Raw genomic sequence first — 23,939 nt, forward strand, 5'->3', positions numbered from 1 at the left:
TTTCTGTCTCTGAGAATAGTAACCAGCTTTGAAGCCAAAATAAACTCTAGTTCTCTAGAATACTCCTCTGCCTTATCCTTCAACACCAGGAGTCCTTCCAAGGTTCCTGATGTCTGAGGCAGTGCATGAGATAAATCAGCTATCACATGGCTGAAGAGATGTGTCCATTTCACTTGCTGCCGCAAGATATTTTTTTTTTATTCCATATTGCAATTACTCCCAGATTGCTAGCTCCAAGACTGTCTTTGAGATGGCAAACGAAAATAGTCATTCCCCATATGAAATAATCTGGCACTCTAAAAGTGTTCCACGGGGTCCAAATCACATCTAAGAAGAAAAATCACAAAAATAAGATTGCATCTATTTTTAAAATGTAGCCTTTGTATTCATAAACACAAAACAATCATTTCGTTATTAGGCAAAAATCTAATTTTGCGACTTGTGACTAATGTGTTTATAATTTTAATAATACCTTAAATGCTATGACCAGAAAAATTATGGAAGTCAAACATTCAATAACCCAGTATCAGGAAAAAAATGGAAATTCAAATGAAAAGACATAATAAAAAAAAATCATGGCTTTCCTTTCGAGCTCTTCCTAGAGTTTTTCTAGAATTTTCTCATGTGATCATGGTGGCATCATGCTCAAATTCATGAACTATGCTGGGAGAGTGCCAAAACCGCAAAGGTGTCAGCACCAACGTCATCTATTCCACAAAGGTTTACAGTCACTGACGCGGAGATACAGGAGCTGGAGAGGTGGCTCAGTAAGAGTGCATGCGGATTTTGCAGACCACCCAAGTTCAGTTCCCAGCTCCCATTCAAGGTGACTCACAGTCACCTGAAACTCAGCTCCAGGGGCAGGAAGCCCTCTTTTAGCCTCTGCAGGCACCTGCATGTATTTGCATACCACACACACACACACACACACACACACACACACACACACACACACATCATGCACACAATACGTCCTTACAGACACTTAACAACATGTATATCTTTTAAAAAGAATCTGCTAGGTCGCTTGCCTTTTTAAGGGATCCACTCTGTGTCAGTTAAAACGCTTTCAGCCTTCAACTGGCAAAAAAGAAATATGCTTTTTGGTTTCAGTGTTTTATATCATTCTGTCTTGTAAAAAAATACAGAGCCCAGATTGTCTTAAGTGGTGGCTAAACTGATTGACTCCTGCAGTTAAATAGTGCTTCTGAAAATGTCGGCTGAGAACCATTGCTCTGCGGTTGTTTCCCTGTTTTCTTCAATCCAGCACAGATTGCTATGTCATCCTTAAAGCACAGCCCTTGTATGGGCTGCTCCGCGAGCAACTCAAACACTTCTTGGAAAGCACCCAAACTGGCCCACAGTCTATTTGGCAAGACAAATCCATTGGTCGCACGCTTAGTTGTGACAGCAACGTCCAGGTATTTACTCTCTGTTTCTTCGTGTATGTCACTGCAGGGTGGTATGCAGCCCATGGATGGCCCCACCCCACATCCAGAGCAGCCTTGGCTCAGTGATGAGGCTGGCCTTTGGCATGCCTCTTGCTCCCTCACCCTGGCCCTCTCCATTCTTTAGGGGGCTGATATGTTTCAGTCATAAGTCAAAAATCTTTCCCAAAACCTTCAAAGAGGTTTTGGGAAAACCATTGGCTAAAACTTGGACACAAACCATTCCTGGCAATCTGAATGGGGTCATCATTTAAATTAATCATGATTTTTACCCCCATGGGACTAGGGTAAGCCCACAAAATTGAGGGTTGTTCTGATATGAGTGTTGTGGAGGATAAATCTCTGACTTTAGAGGATATTGTATCATTCTTCTGCAAGACGGCTCCCTGTGGCTTCTTTTCTTCTCCCCAGGGGATAGAGATACACAAAAGGCAGGTTGTTGACATTTGAGTGTGAAATGGCCTCTATAGGTTCTAGTTTTTGAAAGTTTGGCCACCAGCTGGTGGCTCTGCTTAAAGTTATGAACCTTACATACATACGTAAATAAATATTCAATGCGGGGAGTGCATCGCTGGGGCTGGCCTTAGTCAGATAGCAATGTGACTACTTGCCTCCTGTTTCTACCAGTTTGCCTTCACTGCTATTGTGGGTTGTATCCCTGTGAGCTTGAAGCCAAAATAAATCCTTTCTCCCTACCCACAAATACCCACAGGAAACTGATTTGTAAACAGAAGACTGGAAATCACTCTTCTGTTCCACACTGCAGACCTTGGGGAACTGTATTCGGAGTTCATTTTCTTCTGTCACTCGTTCCAACAAATGTCTGCTGACGACTTGTCAAACATTAGAATAAAACACAAATCCTAGCCACTCACGGTGACATCAAGAGAGCAATGCTGCACAGCAGTCTACGACCAGAAAGGGGATGGCTGATTGCAGCGACACAGTCACCTGGAGAACTGGGCGGTGGAGGAGACAAGGAAGTCTAGAGGACTTAGGTCAGATGCCAACTTCAGAAGCAAGAAATGGATGTCGTCGGATAGGAAAGTGGCTGAGGACCTGGGCAAAGCTTCTTTAGGCAAAGATGGGTGCTTGGCAGGAGACCTTACTGAGCTGGGATCCAGGATCAGTTGTGGTGTGCAAGTGGTTTACAAGGTGACCTCTCTAAGCAAGGCTGTGGGAGCATGGAGCACCCCAACCAGAGCATTCCCATAAGGGCTACCACAAACTCACAAGGTGGGGAGCAAGGATGGAAGTCCCTCTGTGCGCGCGTGAGGTGGATCTCTGCAAACGTGATCCACAACATCGTCTTTGTCAGGGTAGACTTGGGAAAGATGAGTGAGAAGGCTAGTTCTCATGACAGGACAGCCTTCTCATGAAGGCTGATTCCGTGACAGGCTTCAGATTGGAAGTTACAGAGACTAGGCCTAAATCTTGCTTTCTAAAAACTGGACAATTCCAGGCAAGTCCAGAAGCTGCCCCGCCATCTGGTCTGAGGCAAGGACAATGGGTCAGCAGCAGTTTCCAGATTTCCTCAGCTACATTGGCAGCAACAGTTTCCAGACCTCCGCAGCAACAGTTTCCAGACATCCCCAGCAAGTTTCCAGCTCCCACACCCTGGTAATGGAATACCCATAGAGATGGACCCAACAGATGGAGGTCACCCACCCCAGCATCCCCTAACGTGCTTTAAATCCGGCCTGCAAGCTCACTTGGTTGACTCTCCATCTTGGAAGTGGGAGACCCCAGTATGGTGGACTTCTGCAGAATAAAACATTCTGCGTTTACAATCTATTTGAGTCCAGTGTATCATTCTTTGGCAAATCATGGGCTTTCTGTCTCTCTCTTCCTTCTTTCCTTCCTTCCTTTCTTCCCTTGACCCACTAAGTCCAAATACTTGTTTAGCACTTTCAGAGGGAGCCGTTGTTAAACAATTAGCTCAGGATTTGCACTTGGGAGTTTCCTTCTTAAGAGGAGCTCTGCCCTTCAGCTTTATGTGTTCTCAGCTCAGAAGGACGGATGTACCATCCCACGATTTAACCAGATTCCCTACACAGAGTCCCCTCCAGTGTGTAATTACTGGCCTGGCTTTACATTATTTTAGTGTAGAGCCAGCAGCTAACTGTGGTGTAGTCTGAATGCCTTGAAATGAGCTCAGCTGGGTATGAGAATAGCCCAGCAAATGTTGGTCTGTGTGAGCGCCATTTCTAAAGTCTATTGTTCCGCAGGACAATGACCATGGCAGATTAATGGTAGAGTCCAATCCAAAGGGCAGGTGTCTGTGGAATGTGACTGGCCTCACACTTCACTCTGGAAGCCCTAAACTCTACGTTCATCAGCCCCTACTTCCCATGCTTAACTCCCAATGGAAGTCTGATCTGGCTGGAACATACAAGGGACCCCCTGGCAAACAGCCAAGCCCCTGACATGGCTAGCTATTTTAAGAACAAATTTGGACCCGGTAGGAGGAAAACTGCTGCTCTCTGGGATTTGCTTTCAGGGGAGGAAATTTCCTTTCCATTTCTCGATGTGGGGCACAAGGAAAAACAGATAAAATGGTGTGACATCTGTACACACTGGAGTTTAATTCGGTCATACAGAAGGATGCCATTATGTCATTTTCAAGAGAATGGATGGAGCTAGAGACTATCACATTAAGTGAAATAAGCCAAACTAGACAAGAATGTTTTCTCTCAAATGCAGAATTTAGGGGTGTGTGTGTGTGTAAGTAAACCGAGGAGGGAGGGATGGATAGATAGATAGATAGATAGATAGATAGATAGATAGATAGATAGATTGATAGATTGATAGATTGATAGATTGATAGATAGGTGTGCAGAAAGAGGGGAAGGATAGCTAAAGGGATAGACAGATATATTGTGTGTACAGAGATAAGGGAGGGGTGGAGAGAAAGACAGACAGACAGGTAGATGATAGGTAGATTGTATGAACATTTGTATGCAAATGTTTTTGAAATAAAAGGGCTCTCTGTTAACTGTGAGGGAGGAAGTTCCCTAAAGTAAGTAGAGAGCAGAGAACAAGAGAAAATCATGAGACAAAAAACCCCTAAAATACCAGGAGTTTTATGAAGTGGGAATTTCTGGTTTCATAGGAGACTCAATTGTGTCATGTGATCCCCCCCCCCAAGCTGTCTTAGGAGAGGATGTTTTGCTGAGAACAGACACGTGGTGTTTTTCTGGAAGCTGTTGGGTGGTGTTTTGCCTGAGCAGATGCTTGAGAGGACACATGATGCTAGGAAAGAGTATAAGTGTGACCCAACAGACAGTGAACGACGCCCTGGCATTGGTCCGCCCTGCTGGTCTTCACTGGTCTTCGCTGACAATGCTCTGGCATTGGTCTGCCCTGCTGCCTTTCCTGTCTTTTTTTGTCATTTCACAGAGAGAAAAGCACCAAAGAACTTCTGGTGGTGTTCTGGCTGCCTCTTGCCGCTTTGGTGGACTCGTGCCGATTGGCAGAGCCTCTCAGTCTCTTCTGGATCGAGCTGCTGCTGTTGATTCACGTTTAGTGCTTTGCTACTGGACTATACTGCTGACAACAAAGATTGGAGTTGCCCCAAGGAACTACTTCTAAACAGGTCCACATCTACCTTATCCTGGTAGCCATTCTCTTCCTATACCTTTGGTCAGTGGGCTATAAGTGAGGTGGAAGTATTTAAGGACCTTTATTAAAGTTTTTGAAAAATAGAAACCTACAGCTTTCTCTAATTTTCAGAATATTAGTTTAAGGGGAAGGACCAGCGGAGAAAGAGGGAATCGATGAGGGGAAGGGGCATGGGGGAGGGGTAGTAGGTAAGTGAGCATGAACATGGTACTGAAACTAATTGTTTTGTATCTGTTTTGGTTACTTTGTTGCTGTGGTAAAGGACTATCAACAGTGACTTTTATTTTGGCTTGAGGTTCCAGGGGGAGAGTCCATATGGCAGGGGGAGGCATGGTGGCAGGAAGCTGAGGGAATCACAAACACACTTAGACCACAGAGAGCGTGCACTGGAAGTGAGGGAAGACTCTAGACTGTCAAAGACCACCCTTGTCAGTCTGCGTTTCTACCTCACTGCTGAGATGCTAGGGTTCCGCCCGCCATGTTTCTCAGGTGAGACAGAACACAGTCTAAGATGGGGGGCCCAGCCTGTGTTTCCCTGGGTGAGAAACGGTGGGGGCTGGGATGGAGGCTGTGGTTCTCAAACTCCTGTGTGCCCAGATGCTGCTGGGAACCTCAAGAAGTTGAGAACGAGGGTCTGCAGGCCTGGGCTGAACCTGGGGTGGGGTAAAATCTGGCTTGGCTCCTAGTGAGTGCCAAAATACAAAGGGGCTGGAAGAGAGGCCTTCTATGGGAGATTTAGGTGCTGCTCTTTATGATGAAGACCTCCCCTGAGGCAATCCTTCATCAGAGATGGTCCTCACTTGTCTAAACTGCTTTATTCATGGTGGGTGTGAATGCATATGTCTTACTTAGGGTGAATCGGGATTAAATGTCTTTCACAGGAAGGGATACCCAGGAAGGGACGCTCATTGGCTAGACACTCGGGACCTATCTAGATACCTCATTAGCATGGAGAGCTCTAGGTTTTCATACTATGAGACCAGTTGTCATGGTCCTCTTAGTAGGGTATCATGGTCACATGCTCCAGGACAGAGTCTTGTTGGGAACTGATTGTAAAGCTTACCATTTTCAATGATGAGATTTACCCAGATTTTGGGCCTGCTTCAACCTTACCAGTTCTTCTGTATGGTGGCAGGCTCCACCGGCCCCACACACCCTCTGTGCCATGCTTCTCCTAGCAAGGCTCCTTCTAAAGGTTCTATAACTTCCTGAAACGGCACCACCAACTGGGGACCAAATGCTCAAATACATGAGCCTGTGGAGGACACTTCTCACTCAAATCATTATAGAATGTGTCTTATTTAGGGTTACTAAATAGGGTTGCATGGTGTGTCAAAACACCACGACCAAAGCAACTTTGGTAGAAAAGGGTTTATTTGGCTTAGATATCCTGAATTATAGTCCACTGAGAGACACCAGGACAGGAAGCCAAACACAGGAACCTGGAGGCAAGAGCTTATGTGGAGGCCATGGAGGGGTGCTGCTTACAGGCTTGTTTTCATGGCTTGCCCAGCCTGCTTTCTTATAGAATGCAAGACCACCAGCCCAGGGATGGCCCCACCCACAATAAACTGAGCCCTGTCATGCCAATGACTAAGAAAATGCCCTACATGCTTGCCTACAGCCCTATCTTATGGAGGGATTTTCTTGCTTTATGTTCTCTCCTCTCAGATGACTCTAGTTTGTATCAAGTTGACATAAAAACCATCCTGAACAATCCTAACTTCAAAAAGAAGAGTAACAAGGTTAAAAATGCTGGGGGTCTCCTCTGGCTCTCTCATCTGCCATTCCCTCAGGGTTGCAGCTGATGCCTCAGCTTAGGAAAAGAGAAAAGGACGTTGCTGATTCACCCCTTTGATTTGGTCTACCCACATTCTGCAACCAGCATACCAGAGCTCCCCTCTTCCACAGAACACACAACCTGTACCTAGAGCAAGGGCTGTTGAGGCCCAGTGATCTGATTCCCGTGTTCTCCTGATAATTAAAAGTGCAGATTTCACATCCTGGCTCAACCTAAACCGCAACTCCAGGAGGGAGGTGGGGCAGAGGAAGGGGTACACAACATTTAAGTATCTGTCTGCTAAAATGAGATATAATCTGTAAATCCAAGGCTAATGAGTCACAGGGCACCACTATTATTTAACGATATAGAACACGGGCTGAGGCTGTGGCTCAGTTACAGAGAGCATGGTCGAAGCGCTGGGGTCAGTCCCCAGTACAGCACAAACCTGGCATGCATCTGTCGCATGTCACCTGTCACGGTAAGATCACAGCACTGGCTCAGGAGGTGAAGGCAGGAATATCAGTTCAGGGTCACGCTCAGTTACATACCCTGTCAACACCAACCAGGGCTACAGGAGACTTAGTCTAAAAAAGCAAAGAACACAAGTAGGGTGACAAACACCTTTAATGTATGCACTGGGGAGAATGAGGTGGCAGCAGTATGAGTTTGAGGCCAGCCTGAATGGACAGGTGTTCCCACTGAGGAAGGGGACTGACTACAGAGCAGGAGAGATGTGTCTGTTACCATAAATGAAGATCACACAGAGCCACTTGTAAACAGGTGGTATGTGTGTGTGAGTGTGTATTTGTGTCTGAGTATGAGTGTGTATATATATGTATGTGTGTCTGAGTGTGTACATGTGTGTCTAAATGTGTGTGAGTGTGTGTGTGTGTGTCTGTCTGAATGTGTGTGTGTGTCTGAATGTGTGTGTGTGTGTGAATGTGTATGTGTGGTTTCATGATTTTGTTGAAGTCAGTTGCTGTGTTGAAGGGCCCCTATGTGGAAAGGAACTAGAGGCAGCCAGTTTCTGGGCACAGTTAAGTATGAAACGGATGCTTTCGGCCAACAACCCACAAGGAATTGAACCTAGCAGCAGTCATAGGAGGGATCTTGGAAGCAGCTCCTTCCCAAGGCGGGCGAGCGTTGAGATAGCTGCCTGAGATAGAGCCTTGAGCTACCTCCTCATTCCCAGCCTGGGCAGAATCGTCCACTAGAGGGCCTAACTGGGCCTCCCCAGATTCCAACTACACTGTGGGATAGTTTGCTTCATGGTGATAAGGTATCTCCCAGGGCGGGCTTATCACTACAAGAGTCCTTTGTGGATAACTCGGGCCATCATGAGACACGCATTTTAGATAGGATACATGGGACCCAGTTTATCAAGCCAGGAAGTTTTTAAACCTATCTCCAGAAGAGAAAATGTTCGTGGAGATTTGAGAATCCACCATCCCAGTGTCTCTGCAGTCCTCTCTGATTGTTGTCCTTCCGGTCCTGTGAAATGAAGGTTTAGCTGAGGTGGTAGCTCAGGAGAGCCCTTGCCTAGCAAGCACAAGGTTCAATGCCCGGTACTGCCGGACATCCCTTGGTGACAGGAATCTTGTCGACTTGAATGGATTTAGAATCCCCGTGGGAAGATGCCTCTTTGGGTGTGTCTGTGAGGAAGTTCCCAGAAAAGCTTAACTGAAAAGAGAGAGCCACCCTGAAAGCCATTCCCGGGGCTGGGGTCCTAAGCTGACTGAAAACGAGGAAGGTGACCTGTCCTCCTCCTGACTGTGGGCCGATGACACCAGCCACACCGCAGCCCTACCTCTCTCTCTCTTCCTGGCATGGCCCACAAGTCCACATGCAGCCAAGGATAGCTACAGCTGCAGCCTGACACAAAACCATACGCATCGTTACGTGATGACAGGATTGCTGTGTGGCTATTTTGGTCACTGGATCACCCTATCGTGTGAACTTTGTGGATGACGCTAATGCAATCCTTAAATCTTCAAACCAGGAGCCCAAATGAAGCTTCCCCTCCCGGGTTGCTTTCAGTCAGATATGGTGTCAACGGTGAAAGGGGAAGCTCACACAACCCAGCTCCTAATACCCGCGGATCGCTCCTCCGCCCCTTGTCTTTCAGCACTGTGTTGCTCTGTTCAACGTGAAGCAGGCATGAGAAAGCAGCTGGGGGTGGGGGTGGGAGGTATGGCTCCCTGGGTAAAGCATCAGTTATGTAAGTGTGAGCCTTGGCTTCAGACCCCAGAAGCAGCACCACACATCTATAATACCAACGTTCCCATCCCAACGTGGGAGGGAGAGGCCAGAGAGTCCCCAGAAGCTCATAGGCCATCGGTGAACAAAAGACCCGATCTCAGACAACGGTTAGGATCAAGACCCGTGGTTGTGCTGTGAGTGGGTGGCTTTGGCTTTTAATCCCAGCTCTCAGGAGGCAGAGGCAGGCAGAGCTCTGAGTTCAAGGGCAGCCTGGTCTACACAACAAGTTCCAGGACAACCCGGGCTACACAGAAAAGCCCTGTCTCAAAAAGCAAACAAACAAAAAGACCCAAGGTGCACTATACCACATACTACTTGTTCCTTGCAGACAACAAATTAATCAATTAATTGAATTAAAATGTTTTAAATAATTGAAAGGTTATCTACAAAACTCAGCAAAGTGGCTAACATAGAGGGGAATTAATGTAGGCTAAGTATCATGAGACTTATTAATCTCACTTGTGACTCACTAACACAAACAAGAAAAATATTCTATATTAATTATTAGTTTAATTAAAAAGAAAACGGTCCTGGGGCTGAAGAGACAGCTCAGCAGTTAAGAGCACTAACTGTTTTTCCAGAGGTTCAGTTACCAGCAACCACACCTAGTAACTCCAGTTTCCAGGGGATCCGACGATATCTCCGGCCTCTGTGGGTACCGCACACGCGCACGCGCACAGCACACACACAGACAGACAGACAGGCAAAACATACACATAAAATAGAAGTAACTCCTTTTTGAAAGTGGTGCTTTTTATGTTATTTCTTCTGCTGTTCTATCCGTGTTCTGCTGGGCTGCAGCAGTTAAGTGGAACCAAAGGAGAGTCTTCTGTATTTTAGGACCATGTGAGGAAACAGGGCCTCGGAGGGATAAAACCCCATCTCTTTTTTGGGCCTGTGGGGAAAACGGAAATGTTTACCCCTCCGTGGGGCCACCGGGCCTCGCCTGACTCAGCAGGCCTCTGTGCCTGCACTCCATTTCAGCAAAGCAACAGGGCTCCTGCCCAGAGCGGTGGTCGATAGTGCTTTCATCATTTCCTGTGAAGAAATCTATTCATGGTCCTTAAAACTCATCCCATCGATTTAGTGCGAAAGAAAAGAAAAACTGAGAAAGGGAAAGTCTGAGCCCAAATATAGATGTAAGCTTTTCTGTCATTGATTTTCTTCTGCTGGGAGGCCCAGACTGAATCAGTCTCGCTGGTGGATGCAGAGAGAAGAAAGAAATAAACAAATCAGACACTATCAACACAGTGAGGACCTGGGGTTCCTGATGCTGGAGAAGGAGATGGAGATGGAGGGGGGCATTGATTGTTTCCGGTTCTCCCTCCTCAGGAGATTTTTGGGTTTTTTTCCAAGGTTCTCAATTTGCCCCAGCCTCTGAACGCACAGTTACTTACAGGTCTAGGTCTGAGCCCACACTCCTGTTGTGACCTCTGCCACACTTCCTCCAGCTCCCAAATGCTGTTGTGTTTGTTGACTTGAGTCATCAGTGGAAAATGGTCCGAGACAGTCCCACCTTAAGGCCCCCTGGTCTCAGCTAAAAATCAGTTTTAAAATCTAAGGAGGAAAAGGGCAGTGTTACCTGCTCTCTTCTGTGACAAAGAGGCGTTATAACTTGTCAGTATTCTACTATGAGGAAGTACTCAACTCTTTCTTCCACTGGCAGGTAAATCATCTTTTTCTAAGTCCCGCCTACTTCGAGGCATGGGAAAAGATGTCTTCTACTCTTCACAACATCCTGTGAGAAAACCAAGTGAGAAGCCAGGTGTGTAAATGGACACCTGCAATCCTAGCACCCAGAAGGTGGCGGCCGGAGAATACGATGTTAAGGGGCATTCAAAGAGGCAGAGACGGAGATGGGAAGGGAGAAGAAGCTGTTTCCTGAGACCCTCTGTGGCTGGGTAGCTCTTCCTGCGAAACTACACTACCCTCTAGCATTGGGTGGGGCAGACAAATGCAAGATCCCTGAGCAGCCCACACCCAGAAGGCTAACTCCTCCCTGAGTCCCTGTGAGAGCCTCTGGGGGAAAACTGATCTAGAATGGCTTTCTGCAATGACTAAAATGGCCATCACTTTCCTACTTCTAGGAAGGAATCTTCATTGCTACCTTTCTTAGTATGCCTTTCCTTCAGTGTGCTATAACAAAACACCTTAGACTGGACAACTTATAAACAACAGAAATGCTTCATATGGTTCCAGAAGATAGGAAGTCCAAGGTTAAAGTGCTAAGGAACTTAGAGTCTGTTGAGGCTGTTACCGGAAGCTCGTCCCATAGGAAAATCCATGTCTACAGGTTAGTGCTAGGGGAAAAAGTCTGTATTCAGTGACCAAAGACCGGAGAGGAGGGAGCTGGGCTCACAAACCAGCTCCTTTCCCCAGGGGTTGAAGAATAACAGACATAGGAGAGGAGAGGAGAGGTGAGCTAACAGACAGGAATGTTTGTGATACTTCAGAAGTAGATGTCACTTCCAGAACTTTGGTTGTCACTCCCCTCCTGGCCTGGTGTGATGGCTGTGGCTGGTGAGTGTATTTAGCCTCAAAGAAGAGAAGGAAGACTCGGCCACTGAAAATCAAGATGACCCCAGATTATGGCTTTGGACAAAGCATTTCTCGGATGATGAATGTGCCAACATGCAGAGCTGAGTTGAGTTTGACACAAAGGTCAAAGTAGCAGAGGAGACATTCACAACATGAAGATGGAGGAACCAAACCTCATTCTGCTCCGGTCACCCACTGGCCACTTGTGTCCCATTGGTCACCCATCAGGCCTCCGGAATGCAATGCTCAGTCAGAAGTGCTGACCAGGACAGAGCTAAACCAATATCATCACTCAGCTACATGGGCCCCAAACCAGTGAGCAAAGCTGAAGGGAATGTCTAGGTTTTCAGATCTGCCCCAGAATCAGCAAGTGGGTGGCATTCTTTAGGGCTGTGAGCTCTCTCTAACATACTGCCTGGCATCTGAGTTGATTCCACTCCCTAAGCTAGGGAGAGGGGGCTTCATGGACAGGGTGTTCCTTCTGTCTGCTTCAGACATGGCACTCCTGTCTTTGTCAGATACTGGTCAGAGCCCGAGAAAATGTTGGGCTTTCTTTTTCTTAAGCCGCCCTTCCCCCTTTCACTATGTAGCTGCTTGCTAACCTCTCGTGCTGACCCTGTGTGCTGCGTGAGGGCCTGGTTCAAAGGGCTTCGCAGCCTGCCTGCACTGTCTTTATTTCTCACACTCTGATAAAGCCTGAGTCTGTTTTAAGTTCTTTTCTTCCCCCTGAGTCTGTTTTAAGTCCTTTTATTAACAAGACTAAGAGCCCAAAGAAGAGCCCCAGGGTTCCCCCTGTAGCACTCAAATCTGCTCTGCCACCAGCTATATGCCCCTGACAGCTTGCATTATAATAAATTCAGCATGGACACTGGAATGTGTCTTAGTTGGTGTTCTGGTGCTGTGGAGAGACACCATGATCAAAACAGTTCTTATAAAAGAAAATATTTAATCGGGGACTTGATTATAGCTTCAGAGGTTTAGTCTATTATCATGGCAGGAAGCATAGTGGCAAGCAGGCAGGTACTGGAGCAGTAATTGAGAGCTACATTCTGATCTGACGAGGTGGGGGAGAGAGAGACAGAGAGACAGAGAGAGAGAGACTGGGCCTGGCATGGGCTTTTAAAACCTCGAAGCCCCACCCATCCCCAGTGACAAACTTTCTCCATCAAGGCCAGGGTCTACTCCAACAAGGTCACGCCTGTAATCCTTCTGATCCTTTCAAAGGGTGTCACTCCCTGGTGACTCATCATTCCAATACTTGAGCCTAAGGGGGCCATTCTTACTCAAACCACCATAGAGAGCAAACAAACAACTGTGCTTTACAGTCTAGACTCTTCTGGGGAACTTTTCAAACCAGACCAATCAGTTCTCAGAACGGGAACTCCAACATCAGTATTGTTTAAAGTTATGATCGATAGTTCAATCAAGCAAGACTAAGAGTCACCAAACTGGGCTGTCAATAGTGGTGGGATGGTTGCCTTGCCTACACAAGGTCCTGAGTCCTACCCCCAACACCACGAAAACACTGACCTAATCCTAGCTTTAAACCTCAAGCACACCTATGGCTTTGAGAAGTAGCTGAACCTCTGAGTCTTTTCCCACGTCTACCAGATACAGGTTTAAAAGTCCAACGGCGGCGGGGTGGGGTTGGGGGGGGGGTATGGCGGACTTTTGGGATAGCATTGGAAATGTAAATGGAGAAAATACTTAATTTTAAAAAAAAAGTTCAACAGCCAGTGGGTGCATCATATTGCCCCACCCCATTGCCAACTATCCAGAGAGGCAGTGTAGTCTACATTCCTTACCACAGCCCTAGCTCCTTCACAGCTCAGGGACAGAGAGCATGACAGAGGGAGGTCAAGGAATGTGGGTCTCCCTTTCCTCAGGGGTCATTGGCTACAGGGGCTCAGGAGGGTTTGGACAGCTGTGAGTGTGGTAGGACGACTCAGTACCTAATTATCATATAGGTGAGAAGGGTCAATTGGTCATTAACAGAGCCTAATTATATGGGCGGGGGGGGGGGCGGGGCGGGGGGGGAGGGATGGAGGGCGGGGGAGGGGAGTCTCATCTGCTGAGTCATGCAGCAGCACTTTGCTGGGCCATCCTCCCAGTAAAGTCAGGCATATGTGCTCAGAAACACTCTCCGAACACGGTCCAGCAGGGAAACGGAAGCTCCACTGAGAAAGGCAGTCCTCCATTTTGTGCCAGCTCGGAGAGCCATCTGGACATGGTGGACTGAGACGTTAATAGCAGGGTTCTCCAACGAGGGAATGTGTTCCCCTGTCCTTTTGCTGCCAGGTCATCCAGGTGACTCAAGTCTCTCCACCAAAGGGCGGGACTCATTCCCATTGAGCAACCCTCCCTGACAGGTTTTCTCTGCGTTGCACAGGCCACACACACACACCCCTGGCTGTTCCACACAGGGTCACTCCTGCTGTTTTCAGTCTCCACAATCCCTTCCAAGTATGTCTTCGCTCTACCTGCATGTTTATAAACAGCCCTTTTGTTGGTAGGGGGGTGAGCATGCCTGAATTCCCAGCATCCCAGTGGCAGAGGCAGAAAAAAATCAGCGGTTCAAGGCCAGTGTGAACTACATATATAAAAGTAAGACCTTGTCACAAAATGCCAGGCTGAGGATGGAACATTTCTCTATTTGTTTAGCTTTTATCCCCGACACCCCTAAGAAAGAAAGGAAGAAAGGAAGGAAAAGGAAACAGATAAGCAAACTCCATATAAAGCATTTCTTTATTAAAAGAAGGGGTTAGGAAGATGGCTCAGTGGGTAGAAGAGCTTACCTGGCAAGCATGAGGGACTGAGTTCGAATCCCTAGCACCCACCTAAAAAGCCAGGCTGTGTTATGGATTCAAACTCAGGCCCTGCAACCTGTGCCTGAGACCACAGCACGCTGGGGTGAACAGACAGAAGGAACCAGACAACGTGGTCTACACAGCAAGTTCTAGACCAAATAGGCCGAGCTTATATAGTGAGACTCTACCTAAAATTTAAACAATACAAAAGCAAAACCACGGTTAAGTTTCCCTGAGACCGGGGGCTGGAGAGATGGTTCAGTGGTTAAGAGCACTGGCTGCTCTTCCAGTGGTCCTGAGTTCAACTCCCAGCAACCATATGATGGCTCACAACCATCTGTGATGGGATCCAATGCCCTCTTCCAGTTCAAGGCAGACCTAGGTTTGCACCCCACTCTTGAGTTAGGAGGAAGCTTCTGCTCTGGGAGATAGGGCACGCACACTGCATTTGCTGGGCTCTGGTTGCCTGATGATGCATCTGGTCATTTTAACAACCTATATTTTTAGCTCCTGAGTGTGTTAAGCAATGCAGGAGGACTGTGCGTGCATCATTCCACTCCGCTTGGGAAAGCCTCAAGTCGGTGTGACTTTTAAACCTCGTGTTCCATGTGTGAAGCCAGTTATGTGGGGAGTTAAGGAATTGGCGCCAGGTCACCGGCTCCTCAGGGACGGTGTCTTGAATGCCTAACGCTGGGCAGCTGGGGCTCACACTGGGTAGCTGTTAGTCACACACTCTCTTGTGGTCATTATCTTTCCTCGAAGTGCTGGAGACTGAAACTGGGGTCTTACACATGTCAGGTAAAGTACCTTACCTTTGACATATGTTCTCAGACTTTTTCACTTTTGATTTTGAGACAAGGTCTCATTAAGTTGCCCAGGATGCCCTGGATCTCACTATATAGCCCAGTCTGGCCTTGAACTTTGTCCTTTTGCTGCAGCCTTCTGAATAGCTGGGATTACAGGCCTGTGCCACCAAGCTCATCTTTAAAAAAAAAAAAAAAAAGCCATTTTAACCTTGATCTAGTGGTGTTTCTAAGTTTATAAATAGTGCCACTTACTTCTTACCCTGACTGTTCAGAAGTTAAGGAATTCTGTCTAGAACTTCAAAATGGGTGCCAGACTCAGTATTTCCTGCTTCTAGAAATTTTTCCAATAGACACTTATCTACAAAAAGACATGATCAATGTAGGGCTGGAGAGATGGCTCAGTGGTTAAGAGTGCTGACTGGTCTTCTGAAGGTCCTGAGTTCAAATCCCAGCAACCACGTGGTGGCTCACAACCATCTGTAATGGGATCCGACACCCTCTTCTGGTGTGTCTGAAGACAGCTACAGTGTACTTAAATAATAAATATTTACAGTGTATAATAAATAAATAAATCTTCAGGCCAGAGCGAGAGGAATCGACTGAAGTGAGCAGAGGTCCTGAATTCAAACTCCCAACAACCACATGATGGCTCACAACCATCAGTACAGCTACAGTGCACTCATATATACATAAAATAAATAAATAAAATAAATCTTTAAAAAATGATCAAGGTATGCTCTCTTCTTTTTCTCTCAAAGATTTATTTATTTATCTATTTAATGTATGTGAGTACACTGTCACTCTTTTCAGACACACCAGAAGGCATCAGATCCCATTACAGATGGTTGTGAGCCGCCATGTGGTGGCTAGAAATTGAATTCAGGACCTCTGAGCAGTCGGTGCTCTTAACCACTGAGCCATCTCTCCAGTGCCGCCCCAACACACACACACACACACACACACACACACACACACACTCTCTCTCTCTCTCACACACACCTTTAATATTCTAAAGATACTTTAAATTATTCTAGTGCCCATCGATATGAGAGAAAAAAAATAATGGCATATCTATACAATGGAATTGTATGATATGCAATGATCATGTAGACAGCGGGGACAGCTCTCCCTAGTTGGCTTCTCTGTTGCTATATAAAACACTAACCAGAAACAGCATGGGCAGGAAAGGGTTTACTTTGCTTATAGTCAGTCCCTAGGGAGGGACCCGACTGTCCAAGAGGCTCCAGAGCACCATCTTTTCTCCCCCAGGTTCTCTAGTATTGAGGCTGCGACTCCCGCTGCACAGATTTCTATAGGGGCGTGGGGGATCAGAACTCGGGTCCCCAGGCACTTGGCAGGTGTACATTTTATTGGCTGGGTATCCCGTTTAGTCCTTTTATAGCTTTCACCGATCCAGCCAACTTGTCACCAGCTTTGAGGTATCTTCCTTTGTTAGTTTATGACAGACTCTTGCTATATAGACTTGGCTAGCCTAACACTTGACCTCTGAGTCATCCTCCTGCCTCAGCCCCCTGAGTGCTGGGTGAGGGTTGGGGTTGGGGTACCACCATGCTAAATAGTAGTAACATCTTTTTCTGATGAGAATTTTTTCCATCTACTTTTCCTCATTCCTCATTCTGCTATCTTTATATAATCACAATTGTTTATCATAATGTGTTTTATCTAAGAACCTTCAAATTACTAATTTTATAGCTGCTTATTGTTGGAACTTTCCATCTCCTTGTTCTCCTCCCCCCACCACCCCGACCCCCCACATTCTTTCCAGGCCTGGATATCAAGTCTAGGGTCTCACACATGGTAGGCCAGCAAGAACTCTACCACTGAGGCCCGTCCCCAGCCCTTCAGTTCCTTGCATATGTACTTGTACGTATACTATGCAACTGTAGAGGGAGTAAGTAGATGGGAGGATTCCAGAGGGTCAGGTTCACAGTTAAATCCTTAGAAACTTTGTCTCCTATTAGTAAACCCAGGGCTTTCTTTATTTTTATTTTTTTTAATTATTATTTTTTATAGTATTTACACACACAGACACACTTCAGATCTGTAATTTGGTGATGCATGAAATACATTTCTCTCCCCAGTTCCTCCTCACTGGCAAATTGCTCCGAGAGGACACAGTGGTTCTCTGTGTTCCCTTTGTTCTGAGTCAGGAACAGGCTGGTTTTGCTTTGCTGACATGTGAGAAATTTGCCCTCAGAGCTCCACTGAGGCCCCAGCTCACGCTCATCAGCACTGCCCTTGACTGCTCCCTGCGAGCTGCAGCTCTGCACCAGGCTTGCCCCTCATTTATTGAAGCACGGAGATGCCTTGCTATTCACACTTGCTTAGAGCCATTTCTCTCCAGAAGACCAGGGGACTCTTTTTTTTTTTTTTTTAAATGTGTATAAGTGCTTGCCTGCAAGTATGTCAGCCAACCCTGTGAGTGCCTGATGTCTGCCGAGTCCAAAGGAGGTATTAAGTCACCTGGAGCTGGAGTTACAGATGAGTGTGAGCTGCCATGTGGGAGCTGGGGAATTGAACCCGAGTCCTCTAGAAGAGCAGCCAGAACTTTTAACCACTGAGCCATTTCTTCAACCCTATATTGTGGTATCTTAAATGCAGATATGTCATTTATATTTGTAAAAAGAAGATACGGTTTTTACTGTGTGTAAAAATGAATTAATCTGTCTTCATCTAATACAGATTATTCCCATCATGTTTGTTCTGGCTGCGAGATGTTTTTATACACGATCATCTCTTTTACATCAATCTGCACAGAATCGTTGCTAGTGCATGTGTTTCCTCTTGAAATTCATAAATGTATTAAAGGACACCATAGCCGGGCGGTGGTGGCGCACGCCTTTGATCCCAGCACTCGGGAGGCAGAGGCAGGCGGATTTCTGAATTCGAGGCCAGCCTGGTCTACAAAGTGGGTTCCAGGACAGCCAGGGCTGCACAGAGAAACTCTGTCTCGAAAAAAAAAGAAAAAAAAAAAAGACACCATATGTGAGACTATTGTGGAAGTAAAATCCAGATCTGAGTTTAAAAGAGAAAAGACTTTATCAGCGGGTAGGAAGAGCTGCTCCCAGCCTGTGAACGAGGAGCCCTCAGCAACAAAGAAACAGCATTGCTGCCACGGTGCAGGAACCTAACGGTGCTACAAGGCAGACCAAGTTTGGGGAGTGGGGGGTGGGGGACAGAGGGCATATGTGCACCTGCCCTTCAGTGAACGACAGGTCATTCTAGAAGATGTCTGCAACCAGCCCATGCCCGTGAGCCACTTCTCCATAGACGTTAAGCTCAGGCAGGATGTGCTAGCAGCCTCTTCATTCTGCCTTCCTCTCAGTGAGCAGCCAGATTCGGAGAAACGCACCTCAGAGCCAGAGCGGCCGAGGACGGTGCAGAGATGCACAGAATGGGCATCCTTGCATATTTAATACAGTTAACAGGCTGGTGACTTAGCACGTTCTAAGATTTCTGTAAAGTATCTCCAAATAACATCTCCTTGACGCTTGAATTCAAAATTCACTCATCAGACTCACCAGCACCAACACCCAGCGCCTGTCGGGAGTCACCTCTAGCCCAAGGCCTGTGTGAGCCTTGCAGTCCAGGATCAGCGGGAAGGCTGGGCAGTGGATGAGAGTCATTTGCGTAGGGAAAACTCCTGCTCGTTACCTTTGATAATATACAGACTGACTTTCCATTGTCAAGCTCTGGTCATCTTGAGATGAGTTCAAAGTCGGTTCTGAACAGACAGTTCTGTGTCTGGACTGAAGCTAACTGTTTACTTTGAAACTTTGCAAAGTGTACACAAGAAGTCATATATAGTTTAAAATGTTTTACAAAAAAGTGTTAGTGCACACCCTTGATCCCAGTGCTCAGAAGGCAGAGGCAGGTGGATCTCTGAGTTCAAAGCCAGCCTGATCAGAGACAGACGATAGATTGATGATGGGAAGGGAGTTGGCTCTGGGACACTTGCCTGAGGACCTGAGCTCAGACTCCCAGGATCCACATAAACAGCTGGGTGCTGAGCGCCTGTGACCTCAGCATTAGGCTCTACACACAGGCAAATCTTGAGACCTTAACTGGCCCACCAGGCTTGCCAAATCTGTGATCTTCCAGTTCCACAGGAAACCCTATCTCTAGACAACGACACACATACTCAATGACACTAGACTGTACCCTTAACACTAGTTAAGATGGTAAATTCTGCCAGGCCTTGGATTTCAGCCACTTGGGAGGTAAAACAGGAGGGAGTTCAAATCCTGAGCTAGGTAGGCAGCCTGGGGAAAGCCTGATCTGTAGACCTGGGTAAGACCCTTTCTTTTTCATACATACAGGCAAAGAAGCAATCAATGATACCCTTTCTCAAAAGAAAAGGTGAATGCGGGAGGGTACAGCTCAGAAGTAGAGAGTCTATCATGTACAAGGCCCTAGGCTCCATAACCAGAACAAAAAGGAGGGAGGACAGAGTGGGGAGGAGGGAGGAAGGAGAAGGGGAAAGGGAAGGGGAGGAGGGAGGATGAGAGAGGGAGGAGGGAGGATGAAGGAGGGAGGACAGAGCACGGAGACAGGTGCACATGATCAAAAGACACTGTGGGAATGTATGAAGTTCTAAAGGAATTAATGAAACATTTAAAACAAACCAACAACAAAAAAGAAAGGTGGTGGATTTTTAGGTTGTATGTGTAACAAAGTCATTTTTCTTTTTTTTTTTTTTTTTTGGTTTTTCGGCTTTTCGAGACAGGGTTTCTCTGTATAGCCCTGGCTGTCCTGGAACTCACTTTAATAATATAGAAGGATACCTGTGCATTGAAACAACTAACATGATAAACTCTGTAGACCAGGCTGGCCTCGAACTCAGAAATCCACCTGCCTCTGCCTCCCAAATGCTGGGATTAAAGGCATGTGCCACCACGCCCGGCTGAAAGTCATTTTTCTAGAAAAACTTTTAGTAATATAGAAGGATACCTGTGCATTGAAACAATTAACATGATAAACTCTGTAGACCAGGATGGCCTCAAACTCAGAGATCCACCTGCCTCTACCTTCTGAGTGTGGGACTAAAGGTGTGCTCCATCACTCTCCAAAAGCATTTTTTTTTTTTACTTTTTTTTTTTTTTTTTTTTGGTTTTCCGAGACAGGGTTTCCCTGTGTAGCCCTGGCTGTCCTGGAACTCACTTTGTAGACCAGGCTGGCCTCGAACTCAGAAATCAGCCTGCCTCTGCCTCCCGAGTGCTGGGATTAAAGGCATGTGCCACCACACCTGGCTCCAAAAGCATTTTTAATGAAAAAGAAAAAAAAAAAAAACCCACTATCAGCTATAAGTCAGAGTCTTTCAAGGAATGATGTCAGACTCTGGACAAAGTCCCAGATGAAGAATTTCCATACCATGCACGGCCAAGTCGGCATGGCATGGCGGGGGAACAGGCAGCAGCTTCCTTTTATCCACCGCTAGCTCGCTGGGCAGAGGTGTCAAGGTTCCCACCCACACACATCATTTCTCTGAGCCTCATGAGCAAGTTCTTTGTGTCGCTGATGCTGTGGACATCACTCGTTGCTCAAGAGGCTCTGAGGCGATGTTGCTGTTCTCTGGGAGTTCCATCTGACCCTCAACATTTTCACGGTCTTATTTCCATTTATCAGTTTAACCTCCTCCGTTACCCGGGCAACAAATAGCGTCAGACCTTACTGGGTAAACACCAGGTTCGTGGTATTGCCAAGGGCACTGAGGTATATAGTATGGGGCAGACTAAACGCGCTTCCTTGACCTCTAGTTTCTGAGATTCAATCAGAACACAGTTTAACAGAGGAATCGACGCAGAAGTAACGAAGCGTCAACTACAGTGGGATCAACAGGTTCTTTTTAAGCATTTACTTTTATGTTAACATGTATGAGTGTTTACCCGAATGTATATGTATGTATGCGTGCCTGCTGTCCATGGATTCTCTAGCTGGGCTCCCAGGACCTCTGCAAGAACAGTAAGTGCTCTTACTGCTGAGCTGTCTCTCCAGTTTCTACAATGCCAAATTTGAAAGGAAAACATTTTATTGTTTTTTTAAGGTGGTTTTAGTTAGCTAATTTCCCCCTTACTGTAGCAAAAGCAAGTTGAGGAAGAGCTTACTCTGCCTCACAGCTTGAGGGTGTAGTTAGGGTGGGAAAGCAGGCTGACAGGAGCATGAGGTGAGGCCGCTGCTCATGGCACAGCTGAGGTCTGCAAGTGGAGAGGGCAGTTGCTCCCTTTTCTATTTATCAAGTCCAGAACCCAGCCGGTAGGGATGTGTCATCCACCGCATTCCAAGTGGCCACTTCCTCCTGGGTTCAATCTTTCTTGTTAATTCTCATATATGTGGCCAAAGCTGGGTCTCCTAGGTGGTTATAAATACTGTCGAGTTGGCAATGTCCCCAGCTTCATTCACATTAATCATGACTTCATTAAAACTTTTCACGTAAGCCGGGCGTGGTAGCGCATGCCTTTAATCCCAGCACTCGGGAGGCAGAGGCAGGCGGATTTCTGAGTTCGAGGCCAGCCTGGTCTACAGAGTTTATCATGTTAGTTGTTTCAATGCACAGGTATCCTTCTATATTACTAAAAGTTTTTCTAGAAAAATGACTTTTCCTTTGTTTACAGATGTGTGCTACCATGTTCATCTAACACTTGATTTTGAATGGTGGAGGCAATATTGTCATAATTTATTTTTTGCATTACAAATAACCATTTAATCAGTCCACAGGGGGCATATCTTAGAGGTTAGCATGTTATATGATATGATGTCCATGATATACGAAGGTGTCATGTAACTTCTCCAACCTCAGAGGCATCTCCCCACTTTTAGCCACTGCAGTACCTGCCTGAGGCTGTGTTCACTGATGTACAAACCTTGAGTGCCTTGGAGCTAGAGAAATAGCTCAACAGTTAGTAGCACTTGCTGCAGAGAACCCCCAGTTCCCAGCACCTATGTGGGCAACGTATAGAAGGAAGCATTTAATGGAGCTTACAGTTTTCAAAGGGTGAGCCCATGACCAACATGGCAGAGAGCATGGCAGCAGGCAGGAGTGATGCTATAGCAACAGCTGAGAACTTACATCTTAAGCCATGAGCATGAGGCAGAGAGAGAGAGAGAGAGAGAGCGCTAACTGGCTGGGAATGGTGTGGGCTTCTGAAACCTCAAACCAGTGACATACCTTCCCCAATAAGGCCACATCTAATCCTTTCCTAACATCTGGGGACCAAGTATTCAAATATATGAGCACATAAGGGCTGTTATGTTTAAGCCATCACACAGCCCAAGACCATGATCCTATGAAAAATGGCTAATGGCACTGGGACAGTTGCACCAAAGGCTAATTTGATTACTATGCCCTTTAAGGCCTAGGAGAATTATGATTTGAGACAAGTAAGTTTCTTATATCTCTCTTGTTCTACTTTGTTTGTGTGTGTGTGTGTGTATGTGTGTGATGTTGGAAACAGAACCTAAGCTTACACATTCAAAAGAAGAACTTGTCAGGTGTGGTGGCGTATGCCTTTAATCCCAGCACTTGGGAGGCAGAGGCAGGCAGATTTCTGAGTTTGAGGCCAGCCTGGTCTACAAAGTGAGTTCCAGGACAGCCAGGGCTATACAGAGAAACCCTGTCTCAAAAAAACCCAAAACCCAAACCCAACCCCCCCCCCAAAAAAAACAAAACAAAACAAAACAAAAACCTCTACCATTAAGTTTTCTTTCTTTCTTTCTTTCTTTCTTTCTTTCTTTCTTTCTTTTTTTGGACACATAATCATAAAGTTCACAATTATATCCAGGGATCCACCCCATAATCAGCATCCAAACGCTGACACCATTGCATATACTAGCAAGATTTTATCGAAAGGACCCAGATGTAGCTGTCTCTTGTGAGACTATGCCGGGGCCTAGCAAACACAGAAGTGGATGCTCATAGTCAGCTAATGGATGGATCACAGGGCTCCCAATGGAGGAGCTAGAGAAAGTACCCAAGGAGCTAAAGGGATCTGCAACCCTATAGGTGGAACAACATTATGAACTAACCAGTACCCCGGAGCTCTTGACTCTAGCTGCATATGTATCAAAAGATGGCCTAGTCGGCCATCACTGGAAAGAGAGGCCCATTGGACACGCAAACTTTATATGCCCCAGTACAGGGGAACGCCAGGGCCAAAAAGGGGGAGTGGGTGGGTAGGGGAGTGGGGGTGGGTGGGTATGGGGGACTTTTGGTATAGCATTGGAAATGTAAATGAGATAAATACCTAATAAAAATGGGGAAAAAAAATACTAGGCAAGAGAAAAAAAAAATAAAGTTCACAATTCAATGGTTCTTAGTATGTACAAAGTTGTGCAGTTGCAAAAGCAACCATTCTACATGTTCATCTATTTATTTAAGAAAACTTGTTCTAAGTTCTAAATTCTCCCCATCCTCCTACACATCTGCAATCTACCTGCTCTCTATAGACTTGCCTTTTCTGGCTATTTTGTATAAATAGACTCAGTGTGGTCTTTTGTGGTTGCTTCTGTTCCCTGACACATTGTTTCTAAAGTTAATCCAGCATTATAGCATGTATCAGAAACTGTTACTTATTAGATGGGTGTCTTGGCTCATATCTAAAATCCCAACACTCTCAGACCAGAGGCAAGGTGATTTCTGCAAGTCTGAGACTAGGCTGGG

Source organism: Mus musculus, chromosome 14, assembly GCF_000001635.26.
Source record: "Mus musculus strain C57BL/6J chromosome 14, GRCm38.p6 C57BL/6J".
Taxonomy (NCBI): Eukaryota; Metazoa; Chordata; class Mammalia; order Rodentia; family Muridae; genus Mus; species Mus musculus.